The 13,795-nt window shown below is 45.4% G+C and overlaps 1 protein-coding gene across 2 annotated transcripts in view; it reads left to right on the top strand.

The window, feature by feature from the left end:
• srgap2 (SLIT-ROBO Rho GTPase activating protein 2) overlaps nucleotides 1-13,795 on the top strand; it is a 54,560-nt gene that overhangs the window by 829 nt on the left and 39,936 nt on the right. The gene's annotated exons all lie outside the window — the stretch shown is intronic.

Genomic DNA, 13,795 nt, shown 5'->3' with positions numbered 1-13,795 from the left:
CTCGCCTTTGTATTTCACTATTCATTTATGAAGGTTAATTGTCACTGTGCGGACGTGGCGGATCAATAATACATCAATACTCTTATCTGGAACATCACGATCAACGTGTTCGATTGCTCGTCTTTAACTCGGCACGCAGATGGCCAACAAAGACAGGGGGAAAAAAATAACCCTGCTCAGAAATCAGTGCTGTTGTCCAAATGTGGCCTCTACATGGTCAGAAGAGAAACGCTTATGGTGAAGGTGGTCGTGGTGGTGGTGGTGGTGTGTGTGTGTGTGTGTGTGTGTGTGTAGACTACCCACAGGGCTGGGGTTTCGACATGGAACAAGGCAGGGCGTTTCTCTCCCCCTCTGTCTCCTGTGTGTCTGTGCTGCTGGTTCGTTCATGCTGCAAGTGTGTGAGTGTGTGTGTCTGTGTGTGTGTGTGTGTGTGCGCGCAGATTGCATCAAAATCATAAATTTGTACTAAGCCTTGTCCAGTGGTGACATTTGATTGGTGCAGTCTCTGCCAGTGATCAAGAACATGAGAGCAGATTGTAGTGATTGGAAAGGAGTGTTCAGATATTTACTGTGTGTGTGTGTGTGTTACTGTCATCAGGCAGGCATACTGTGTTTAGCTGGGCACTGTCAGTCAGAGTGACACCAGGTGCTTGTCACATCTTTACATTCAGTGATTTACGCTGGGGAGGAGAGGGGAAGCACAGATGTGGCGGGAAGGGGGGGATAGGGATGTGAAACAGAGAGGACAGGATATTGCCCTCCTCCTCCTCCTGAACAACATGTTTCCACTGCTGCTGCAGTGCCAGATCACTAGATAAGATGATGCAGCCATCGCCTCCTTCTTCAGCGCTGCAGCCCCTTGTTTCCCTTTTAGGAACAGGACACCAGCCTCGTCTCCATATTGTCACCTCATGGCCCCTCCGTCCTCCTGTAGAGCCGCTGTCTCCTGTGACTTTGTTTGACAGAGCAGCGAGTCAGCGAGAGACAAAGTGGTTGTTGAGAGAGTTGGGATGAATCACTAGGTGGTCCAACTGGAAATCTGGTGTTAATACACAGATTGGTTACAAATCAAGGGTCCATAAAAAACAACATAGTGCAGTGCAGTAAGGTGTGGAGCCACCAAAAGCTGCCACAGCTTCATCAGTGCCACATAACTTGGATTCAACAAGTTTCTGAAACTCGATCGATTCTTCCAGAACACATTCATAGGTGTTCACCTAAGTTGAGATTTGATGATGACGAAAACCACATCATATGATTCAGGTCAGTTTAGTATCTGAAATCTTTCTGTAATTCTGTTGTACCCTGTATGTGAGCATCTACATTTGTTATATTTCTCCACTCCATCCAATTTCTGTTTACTTTGTCACTTGTACACAGTGATCTGGATTTGGTGGCATATTCTAACGGTCGATTGACCAAATGGACAGAGCAACCCAGGCTAACACCTCTTCCTAACTGCTTCTTCTTGTTTACCTGCCTATCTGCAAACTCATTTCGCTGTCACCACAGTGACATTAGTGTCCGGGTAGACTGCTGTTTATGCATGGTGGCCTGTGTAAGGCCACCATGCATAAAGTCTGCGCTACATTCTGAGAGCTTTTGCTGTGTTTGGCAGACTGTGGACTCAAATGTTTGTCCATCGACCCTCGGCATCGATTCCTCCTGTCAGGTACTCCACTGCTCCCTGGTGAACAGCTGTGCTGGACTATCGCTCCCTTCCTCAGCCCATCCACATGTTTTTCCGCATACCACCTTCCTTATCAGGAACGAACAGATGAAGGGGTAAACCTGTGCATCCACATAACTGTTTGAGGTGTGTGTTTTTCCAACTGTGGAGAGTCGTCAGTAGACACTGTGCGCCTGCCCTCGCATTCCAGGCAGTCGGCCCTCACTGGGAGATGCAGACAGTCTGTCATTACCCTGTGCACTGCTGTTAGAGATTCTCTAATGGAGGGTATCAAGCAGCAACATTATGAAGCGTCGTCTTTATGTCACATCTGTCTCCCTTTTATTTGCCAACATGTGTCTGTCTTATTTTCAAAGGTTTTAATAATCTTTCAACCGACCGAGCTGAGGAAACACATCTACCTGCATGTCCCCGCTCTAACCAGGCAGCAGGAGTAGTCTTTACACGCTGTCGACATACACAGCAGCATTGTGGGTAAAATAAATCCTCTCATTGCTCCCGTTCAGAAAGCTCTGCAGCAGGAGAGGAAGACGCATGATACATGTTAACATTTAAACATTCACAATGACAAAGGTTGGACAAAATAACTCAAGCACTTTATTGACTGCCTGATTATTTAAGGTATGTTAATTACTATCATTAAGAGTGTAGTTTGGCAGATGTACCTCCAGCTCAGCCGTGGATAAAACACTTAATAAAATTACTCTGACGCTTTGTTTTTAAAGTTTAAAAACACTCATTAGGTGCTTGCTGCCGGATATGTACAGCTGACTAAAGCTACTAAATGGTATTTAACCTAAAATGATGCATCATTTTTCTTTGTCTACCTTTTCTGCACCTCAGGGGAAAAAAAACTAACTTTAAAGTAGGTATGGCAAAGTTATAGGCACTGTCAGCTCACTGAAGACTGTTGCTTTTATTAATGCACATCAATGCTGAGATACTACCATCCCTTTCTCAGTCTTATTTCCCACAGAGTGCTGATACTTTAATATTAGATTCTGGCTGATGCAAGGAATGTTCCTACTTCTCAGGAAGAAGGGGTGTGTGTGTGTGTGTGTGTGTGTGTGTGTGTGTGTGTAGAGAGAGAGAAAGAGAGAAACAGACAGAGTGACTGAAAGTAAGAGAGAATAAGGAAGAAAGAAAGTGAAACCTATTTGAAAAGGGATAAGATTGTTGCAACAACAACAGTTGGTAACATGTTGCTGGAATGGAGTTATGGAATGAGCCTATCACCTGCCATTTTCAGTTCAAAGTATTTATGTGTAATTGAATCCAGAAAGCGCTGAGCTTTGTTACTCACAGGCTCCATCATGTTTATCCATTCAGTGCACGTCTTCCAGCCATCACAGTGCCTCTTTACCCGTCTCCATGTTCACCATGTTGTTTGTGCAAAATTGGAGATAGGTGAGTCTTTTACATTTTTCAAGCACATTTTTGCTTTGCGCTTCAGCATCTGAAGTGCTTCTAAATAGCTGCTAATCGGTAGTTCCCTTTGCAAATGGTTACCACCACTGATAAAAGGTATTGATTATGGTGTGTTTGTGGTTTGTCAGGGGAAATACAAAGAGGTGTGTATGGCCATTCAATCTGATGATGTGCTTAATGACTCTTCTTGATTTTTAGACAAAAATCTGAATCTGTTGTCAAATGGCTTTTAAGCTATTTTAATTTTGCAGACTGATAAAGTTATCCAGCTCTGCAGGTACAATGTGGATCTCTCCGAAGACACATCAGTACCTGTGATCATGAACTAAATCTGTGTCTGCCGAAATGCACGTTACCACGCTGCCTGTTTTTATGAGCCAGACCAATGTATGATTTTGGATAAAGGGCTGCTTTCAATTGCGCACAATAGAAAATGGGGTGATGCTGCAAGAGGTTTGTCTGCATGCAGGATTGTGGTTTGGTGTAAGTGTGTGTGAGGCTCTGTGTCTGGCCTATATTTTTTTGTGAGTTGTGGTTGATTGATGTATATTTAATCAGGAGGAGCAGAGGGGTCACGTGGCATAATGGCTGAGATTTTCTCTATCTTGTGTATAAACACCTATGATACTATGAGAAACATAAGGAATAGAGAAATGACAAACAGGGTTAAGGTGGATGCAGTGTAATAGTAGTTGTAACACCAACCCCTTTGCTGCAGGTGCCCTCACTACAGCCTTGTGTGGTTGGAAGGATGTGGAAAGACGTCTTAAAACTAATCACTTAGAATTACTTTTAGGGCTTTGTGTGTGTGATCCTTTTAACATCCGTTTATAATTGCACCACTGGACTCGGTCAATACACCCCTCGTCTAATTGACAACCACAAGTCAATCACACATCACTCAATGCCATTGTGTGTGTGTGTGTGTGTGTGTGTGTGTGTGTGTGTGTGTGTGTGTGTGTGTGTGTGTGTGTGTGTGTGTGTGTGTGTGTGTGTGTGTGTGTGTGTGTGTGTGTGTGTGTGTGTGTGTGTGTGTGTGTGTGTGTGTGTGTGTGTGTGTGTGTGTGAAGGATGGGTTCTGGTGGTTTTGTACTGTGAGATGATTTGAAATTGCAGACAGAGCTTAAAATAATCACTCAGGAAGGATGTGTGTGTGGAACTGAAGTTCAGGACTCAGTCTGGAACACAGATTATAATAGGGAGTGTGTAATGCTTCCTGTTGGGGCCCATGGCTTTGTGTCTTTGCAAAGGAATCATAATATACACACACACAATGCGGCCATGCTTGGTGTGTGAGGATTTTCAGCTCTGCAGTCAGCACACTTTGTGTGTGTGTGTGTGTGTGTGTGTGTGTGTGTGTGTGTGTGTGTGTGTGTGTGTGTGTGTGTGTGTGTGTGTGTGTGTGTGTGTGTGTGTGTGTGTGTGTGTGTGTGTGTGTGTGTGTGTGTGTGAGTGAACAGTAGCATTCGCCGTGTGCTGTGTCAGCACCAGACACGATGGAGTTTCTGTGCCCCTCTACCGACCTGCTTCCTCATCCTTTAGCATTTGATTTGACAAGGCTGCCAAGGCACCTGAGCGAAAACACAATTTTCTGAGGCTGAAAGTGCTGAGTTGGCCTCTTTCAGTGCACACGCACACTCACTCAGAACATTGGCGACAAGTCAATGAATGTGTTATTGCGATTTGGATCGAGCTGTCTAATCCATCTCTGCCCACACCCCTGCATTCTGTATACAGTTGACAGAAGGGTTATAAAAAGAGGAATGTGTGCTATGATGGCTGCAGCTTCTACCACCACGATATGCAGAGGAACCGGTGGAGTTGTACGGCACCCTCAGCTCATCAAGGTCAGTGTTAGAGACACGAGGGAATAGATTGAGGGTTGGGAAGAAAAAATTAAGTAAATGCAGAAGAGAAGAGAACAGTCATTGAAGCCAAAGGGGGTAAGGTCAGAGGTCAGCTGCTAGATGACTGCTGTTCATTGGTGCCAGATGTTCCAGATGCTGTGATTGGGCAACAGATGTTTTGCCTTCCCTTGGTTAATCCTAACACTTTGGCCGTCACCAATTTACTAGGCCTTCAGCACTGAGGCATGTTGGGATTGGATCTCCCCTCCCTCTTTTCAGGTGCTCCAGCTTTGATGTTGAAGAAGTGTGTGCGTGTGTGTGTGTGTGTGTGTGTGTGTGTGTGTGAGTGGGGCTACACCCATCTAAACCTGATTTGTCCAGTCAATGTGTTGCCTCTTGTACAGACATTTTCGAACACGATAAAACTGATACCACACTTATTCATGCAAAACACACACGCCCATACACAGTCACACAGACTCCTGTAGCCTGCCAGACCTGGTTACCTGTTGTAGTTTGTTTTGCATAACTTAACTGTTGCATGCCACTCAGACATTTCAGTCGTTTTTTTCAACAGTAGAACAGGTTTGTTTTTGGCACCTAGACTCCTACTTAATCACAACCCACTGATTTGATAGATATGATGGGAGTGATGAGCAAATACTTGTAATCCCCCCCGTCGGAGCCTACAGGTGGATGCTGGGGTGGGGGAGGGGCTGAAGCAACTGGCAGCAATACTGACGCAGCAGTGGGGGCGCGAGCAAAGGGAGTGATGGGAAATTTTCTCTGCTTAAATAGACCGCCTAATAAGGTGGGTGTGTATTATAGATGATTGTGGAGAGTAAGGTATGTCACGCGGCGTATGTCACATGACTGGAGCCGCGCAGCTCGAGTTGGCGGCCTGAACTAGCTCGCAGGTGTTGCTCCATTTGTTTGGTTAGTTACTACAGTGATATAATACACTTCAACAGAGAAACATTTCTATAGATAAAATAACCACCATGGAAGATTACAAAACCAGTGTGTTAAATGTGAATTTTGTTTGCTTAAAGTATTGACTTATCCATTAAAGCCCCAAAATACAAGATTCACTATCGGCTATATTCAGGGCTCCCCCGAGTTGCGTTTTGAGCTTACCCATGTACACAGCTTTACACATGTGCATTTTTGGGCTGAAACACCAACCTCAGAAGCCAAAGAACTTTGAATTGTTTGGCTAACTTGCTACCTAACCACTATCGAAATGTGTTTACCTGGGTTCTGACTAGTGAGTCGACAACTTCATTCACACAGCCCCACGTCAAGCAGGCAGAACAGCACAAGACAAAGCAAACATGCAAAAATTATGACTTGTCCATTAACAACACCGGGCTGGCATCTGTCCTACAACCTTTAACCTGTAATAGCTCTTGCCAAGAAGTGAATTATGCTTTGATATTCACTATTGTTCGGTTTCCTACTCCATCACTTTCCGAAAAATGTCCTCTTCTGTTTGTTTAGCTGCTCTGCCATGATGACCGCACTAAGAATGGCGAGCTATAGTCTCTTATAGCTAGCTGCTAGCTCCGGTTCTGGCTTTCGGTGTGTGACGTCTGCCGGTAAAGCAGGTCGGGATGTTCCAGCACGGTACACCAGAGTCACGTAATGCAGTGTACCACCAAAAGGATTTTGAATCTGCTATTTTTAGGTACAAATCTACCTCCTGTTGCATTTTGTTGCTGATTAAATGTGTGAGCACTATAATATATGATATGATCACATTGTCTAACTCTTTGTGAGTCTGTGTGTGACTGGAGCTCAGAGTTAAAACAGAGGCCTTGACCCCCGTTAGGGTGCCTCATTTATATTTCACTTTCTTTATCTGACATATGCAGACACACGCAGCAACAGCAGAGCAACCGGTGAGAGTGTGTAAAAATGTAAAAAGCAGAGCTGTATTCTGGGCCACCACACACACTCTGTCAATCCCCTACACCCTCTTTTTCAATCTTTTTCTTTCTCTCAGCCTACATCCTACGAACAATCAGACCATTGTGAAAAGAACCGCTGGTCTTAAACTCTGTTTTTCTCCCCCTCTCTGTTTCTCTCTCCCCTCATGATGTCTGTCAGTTGTGATGAAATGTGACACACACATTTTTGACACGCCTCCTATGGCAGCCTAAAACCAATAATCATCACTTTTATGATTTCAGCATATGTGACACGCACATATACCGTGCATGTAGGAGCTTCTCCACCGGACACTGACTCATAGCCAGCCGAGAGAGGATGTGTGTGTGCTGGTGAGAACGTCTTAAAGAACAGAGGAATCTATATAAAGCCACTCAGGGCAGAAACAAAGCATAGTCATATCCTCTGCAAAACAATCAATTGGAGAACAGACATCCAGCTGTAAATAAATAGGAGTGAGGCCGAAAGGAGGGAGGGAGAGAAAACACAACAGTAGAGAGGTTGGATAATGCTCCCAGGGGACACCAGAGGAAACAGGTTGTGTTTGAACAGCCCTCATACGTGGCCAGAGCAGGAGGAGAAAAAGCAAGGAGCCTGACCAAGGAGGGAAAAGGGAGAAGGCGGGGCAGAAGGAAGAAGGAAAAGGAGAAGGACGAGAGAGGAGGAGGGATCTGGGGAACATGCAAGAGACCTGAATGACAGAGTTTAAAAGAGAGGGAAGAAACCTGATGACATTCTCGACTGTATGGCACATCTGCTCAGTTCAATATGTTTGTGCGTACATTATGCACTTGTATTAGCCTTTTCAGTCCCCATCTCCGTCTCTCTCTCCTTCTCTCCTTCCCCCTCCATCAGCAGCTTCTCTCTGCACGTAGGCAGAGTCGGTTGCTAGGGTTACTGAATTGCCCCCATTTTTCTGGGTTTGTGAGGAGCAGAGGGAAAATGAGAAAGAATAATGTAGATTTGTCTCCCCTCCAGGGTTTGGCTAATCAGGTTACCACTGTACACACTTGATTCCATTTTGAACCCTCAGACCTTGGTCCTTTCAGTATTCCCCCCTGGTTGCTTTCTTGCCTTGCATTCCTGTTCTCCTTATTTGCTATCCTCCGCCTCCTTTAGTCCTCCTTTTCACCACTTTCTTTCCTCCTGGGTGTCACTGCGGTTTCCTCATCTCCCACCAGCTCCCTCAGGGGTGGTATGCTCAATCTGTGTGTGTGAAATGAAGAAAGGCACAGTTTGATTAAAGGAAAATCTGAATTATCGCTTTTGTTTCTTGAAAATACTTTGATTTGTCATTGATCTTTGAAGCTTTATATTTATGACAAAAGAGCAAAACGCTCGAGGTCCCATTTAAAACTTGTACCAACATCAAACAGTGTAAATGAGAAGCAAGTGAGCGCTAACGGGGCGGGTGGATGGGTTGTGCAGGTATCAAGGGGAGAATTCCACTAGTGACAAGTGTGTGTTTGTTGTGTGTGTGTGTGTGTGTGTGTGTGTGTGTGTGTTGGAGTTGAGCAGTCACTGCATGCTGGCATTCACCATTTGGGTTCACACCTCTCCTAATGCTGTTTTAATGAAGCCATTCATCACCTCCTCTCAGCTGAATCTGCATCACTCAGACCCTCACACACAGCCCCTCTCTCAGCTTTTCTCTCTGCGTCTGTATGGATGCGAGTGAGGACACAGTGTTCTTCCCCCCCTGGTTGCTATGTGGATGCACCAGATCTATTTTAGTTGTTCCCAGCATCAAAGCTGCTCTGGTGGAGATTTCTCCCATTTCACTATCAGAGTTTGTTGCTGCACATATGCAGGCTTAAAGAGGCTTGTTTAAAGTGCTGAGTCCCAGCTTTACTTTAAACCACTTTGAATGTGGGAATACTGTAGTTTCTTTCCCATGGCACACACACACGCACACAAACACAAACACACGAGGAGGAAGCACCCTCTGATATCTGAGTTAACCCCTCTTCCCCTGCCCTTGCCCCCTCAAACCAAATGCAGAACCTCTCCACACAAAACACATTTCTGCTAAATGTTGGCTGGGTGGGCGTTTGCTGTGGTGTGTGCACTCCTAACATGTTGACCTCAGCTGGAGGTTACATTGAAGTTACTGTCAGCCAGTTATGTATCAGCAGGAAGTAGATGTGCAGATCAAACTTCCTCCTGTTGTCCATGTGGGAGGCCCTGCTGCGTACAATCAAAGGGAGGGGAGTTGCATATGTGCAGACACATGTAGCTCAAAATTGAGGAGGGCTAAAGGTCCTACTACATTCTACCTGACTCGGTGACGTGAATATAACTTGAAGAATCTCAAAACTGGGTTAAGCCTTGTGTGAATCTAAAACCACGCTGAATACTTCTGCCAAGGAAGTTACGTTTTCACCCCGGTCTTTTTGTTTGTGTTTTTTAAGCAGCATCATGCTAAAACTACTGGACAGATCACCACAGAACTTAACTTAACCAATAAAATTTTGGTGCAGATCTGGGGGCAGGTCCGGGATTTTTTCATTTTCTTTAACATTTAATTATTTTTTTTTAATATTCACAGAATTTCCAAGGAATCATTTATGGATATTGACGGAAAAAATCTGACATATTTAGGGGACTGATAGCTATGAGATTGTGCAATTTGTTATAGCTTGATTGAATTTAAGGGTTCTTGGCAGAGGTATGCGCTCTACTGAGTGTCATTCTAGTTCAATTAAATGTTTTTTGACATAGAACAAGAGGGAGAAGACAGAGGAAGTGTGTGTGCGTGCGTGCGTGCGCGCAGAGAACTGAAACTCAAACATATCTCAATCATTTACTTAGGTAATCTGAATCTATATAATCTGTGATGTGCAAGGGACTTCTTATGCAGATACTAGTTTCTGTGACAGGTGACTAGGAGAAGCCGTTGTATATGAATGTTCTACGAGTGTTTAATACATGAACAGTCAGAGGACGTGCATCACGTACATGTACACACTCGTCTCTAGTGTCATATCGGCACATGTTGGAGGGTGTGGATGTATGATCATGTCTTGATTGCTTACCTTCCTGAATGCATTTATGGATGAACCCACCCTGGAGCATTACAGAGGCAGCAGCACATACCTGTGGTTTGATATTTATCTCGCTTTCCATTTGCAGGTGCTTGTTTGCTCACTTCTTCTGCATCTTACTGAGTAGGGCCAGGTGCCAATGGTGTGTGTGTGTGTGTGTGTGTGTGTGTGTGTGTGTGTGTGTGTGTGTGTGTGTGTGTGTGTGTGTGTGTGTGTGTGTGTGTGTGTGTGTGTGTGTGTGTGTGTGTGTGTGTGTGTGTGTGTGTGTGTGTGTGTGTGTGTGTGTGTGTGTGAAGAACATGCTGATATGTTCTCTTCACTCATGCATGTTTAAGCATGTCCTGGGGCTGTGGACTATGTGTGGTCAAAGGAATCTCTTAACCTGTCGTGCACAATCCGCCCATCAATGAAGTACAACTAAATTCAAGCAAAACTAATATTTTCATGCACAATGGGTTCTAGTTGAATGCTCAGTTTAAAATGGAGTATCTACTGTTGGAATGAACTCAGATATTATTTTGCGAGCGGTAAGTTTAATGTAGCGACACCTACCAGCAGTATTGCATTTCTACTTTTAGGTCCACTGTAGAGTGTATAGACCATGTGCCGGCCTGCGCTGTGGGATACCCCTCTCAGATTATCGCCTTTGCCTCCCCCCACACCCTCCTCCTGCTGCCCCTCCCCCTTTACATTCCGACTCAGTCCATGTGCTTCAAACAGAGTGGAAATGGGAATATCCCTCCCCTTATACATGCACACACACATACACATTCCTGTTGTGCAGTGGCACATGCGGGACAGGAGTTGGTGTGGAGCTGATGGGTGCTCTCCATATAGATTATACATAGTGTGCTCCACTTTGGCAAGTAGTAGACCTCTGCCTGGACCTGTGCTGAGCTGAAAGTCAAATAAACCAAGTGGTTTTTCCTCGAAATGTGCCAGAGACAAGCCCTGAGGATTGAGGTGATGAAGAAGTTGATGAGGAAGAGGAGAAGATGGGATACGGGGGGGGGGGCACAAAGCCCTTCCCATCAATCACCTCATCACATTTGTGGCATAGCAACTTGACACAAGCATGTTCTGGTGCCCCCATCACTCCTTTTCTTCCCCCCTTTTCCCTGAATTTTGCCTCTCCCACTCCCTTTCTCTCTGTGAAATCTTTCTGTCTGGGGGCAGTGTGGCGTGTTAAAAGGTTGCTGTCCATGACACATGTGCACATACACACAGCCATTCTCTGTGCAAAGGTTGCAGTGGGAGCAGCAGGCTAAGTGGCTGAATGTGAGTGGAACTCTTGTCATGTGCCGGTGGTATTCCCTCTGAGGAATGTGGAGGAGAGTTTCCCAGTCTGAAGTGGCGGAGTCCCACTGCTGGGTCTGAAAATGAATGTGAGCTTTTAGGAATCACTGTGGTCTGGTGCCATCGGTGGCATCATCAGTTGTGAAAATGTCTGATTTGAAAAATTGTCTTTGCACTACAAACTTTGTTATAATCCTTAAGATTTCAGCTGTGCGGTGACTCTGGGCAATGATTTGTCATTCTCCACATGTTGCTCATGCACTGGGTATTGTCTTCTGCATCATGTGCACTTGCTGTTTTCTGTGAATCATTGATGTGCTATTTGAATTTTATGGTGAAAGCTAGAATGCTCCAACTTACATGCAATAAAAAATATTACATCCTGTCTGACCTTCATCTCCTGGATGTCAGAGCATCTTTAAGCAGATGGAATACAAAAAAAAGGGGGAGTCTGGAGCCAATCCTAAATGACATTGGGTGAGAGTAGGTTACACCCTAGACAGTTCCCCAGCATAACTACTGTCAAATATACAAAAAACTGTAGTTAATGGTTTAATAAATGCAAAAAATCTGTCCTGTATTAAAGCAGCTATTGTATCTACACAAGACACGCTGGAACTAAATTCTCATTGTTTCCAGCATCGCTGTCGCTGATAACGGCCAGGAAGGCTTTCAGTATGTGTGAGTCAGGTCCCTGCCTGTGTCCCTCTCCATTGTGTCCCGCTCTTGCTGGGGGCTGACAATGATGACCACTGTCCTCTGAGTGAACCACATCGCTGTCATAGCTTACATTCTACATGGACCATATGCACACAACACAGCTGGCCTTACTACGACATCGAGGCCATTTTGAATTCATGAATTATTGTGTTGTCTTTGGTAGAGCAGAGAGAATGTGTCTGATTTCTAGCTGGGGGATGTAATTTTCCCTGTTTTGTGAACAACTGGGGAGGATAAAAAGAGAAGGAGGGGAGCTCTTCTCCTTCAGCGAGCGAGAGAGGAGTGCACGCCTGATGTCTGGGAGAGGGAAAGACTGAACAGCAGGACTCCGCTAGATCAAACAGGCTTCCTCCGCGGATAAGACAGCGAGGCAGCCAGGGAGAGAGAAAAACACAGGCAGGGAAGGGACAAAGGAAAGCGAGAAGAGACCTCTTTGTAGTGTTTCAAACTACACATAACCGTTTTATGGTAAATGGCCCTAATGACCATCTCACTTTACCTTGTGTCTGATTCACGATGAGCTGTCTGTGTGAGTCTACTGCGGCAAGTCGAGAACAGGTGTGGGCCACATGTCTCCCTCTGGTCTGCCATGATCCTTGACCTCTCTTCCCTGCCACAGACTCTCTCTCAAGGGACCCACTCCCAACTCTCAAGGCTGCCGTCACGAGGGACGATCGTTGCACATATATTTGCCACAACCTGACAGCTCTGCGTGTGTGTGTGTGTGTGTGTGTGTGCATGTTTATGATGCAGAGATTAGGCTGTGTGAAAACGCTCCCTCCTCTCGCCCTTCAGCGCAGAGGCAGCGTCAATAATTCAGCAACACATTGCAGAACACAATGCTACACACACCACTGCTTTTTCTCGCTTTCCCTCCCTCTAGATTCCTCAGTATTTATCTGTCTCCTGTTAGACTGTGTTCGTGCCCCCATTTTGTTTCTCTTACTCCCTCCCCCAGTCTGCTCAGTTCTGCCCACTCTCTCGCTCCATTCCCTGTCATGTTTTCTCCACTAGAGCTGAGAATCTGTCAGACGTCTTACTTCTTCTTGTATTCATTAGTGTATTTCCTCTTTTCTCAGGGATTTCATTCTTGACGTCCACTCCCTCCCTTCTCCCTTCCTGTCTTTTAAAATCTCATCTCACCGATGCAATTTTGAGGGGCTGAAGGGGAGGCCATGGAGGGGAGCTATGAGGGAAGGGTGTGGCCACCCACTCTGCAGGACTCTATTGTGTTTCACTGATTCTGACCCACACATCACATCTCATCACACACAAAATAGAACATGCACGCTGTGTTGAGTCATCAAGTGCCAGACTCCCCTCACTTGAGAGGCTTAGTCTCCTGGTATCGGAGCAGACTATCCCTGAGTACAGATAACTTTGTTTTCTATCCTGTGTGTGTAATGCTCGCTTGACGCCAGGCTCCCATTGGGTCAAAGGCCAGAAAGATTGAGAGCCTTGAACAGTAGGACTTGGCCACAGAGTCTACCTTAGGGATGTCAGATGGAGGATACAATACGTTTTAGGGTGTTTTCATATCTATAGTCTATTTGCTCTGGTCCAGATCAGTTGGAGAGCTGCGGTTCAGCTTATTTTCACACAGGAAAAATCCAACTGAACCAGAATGCATTACAAAACTCAGCTCATTGGTCAGATGCTGGGGTGGGAGCTAGAAGGTAAACACAGGACTAGTGTACCTCTTTCCTTGGTACCAGTCAATGTTTCAAGCCTCAGTTCATTCTTTGGCTAGCTGCTAGTGCTTTGAACTATCCCAGAGTTCAAAGCACATGGTTACTGGAGCTGGACTGAGACCACATCCT

This window comes from Hippoglossus stenolepis, chromosome 3, assembly GCF_022539355.2.
Source record: "Hippoglossus stenolepis isolate QCI-W04-F060 chromosome 3, HSTE1.2, whole genome shotgun sequence".
Lineage (NCBI taxonomy): Eukaryota > Metazoa > Chordata > Actinopteri > Pleuronectiformes > Pleuronectidae > Hippoglossus > Hippoglossus stenolepis.
Note: the sequence above shows the minus strand (reverse complement) of the source record. Positions and strands in the feature narration are given on the sequence as shown.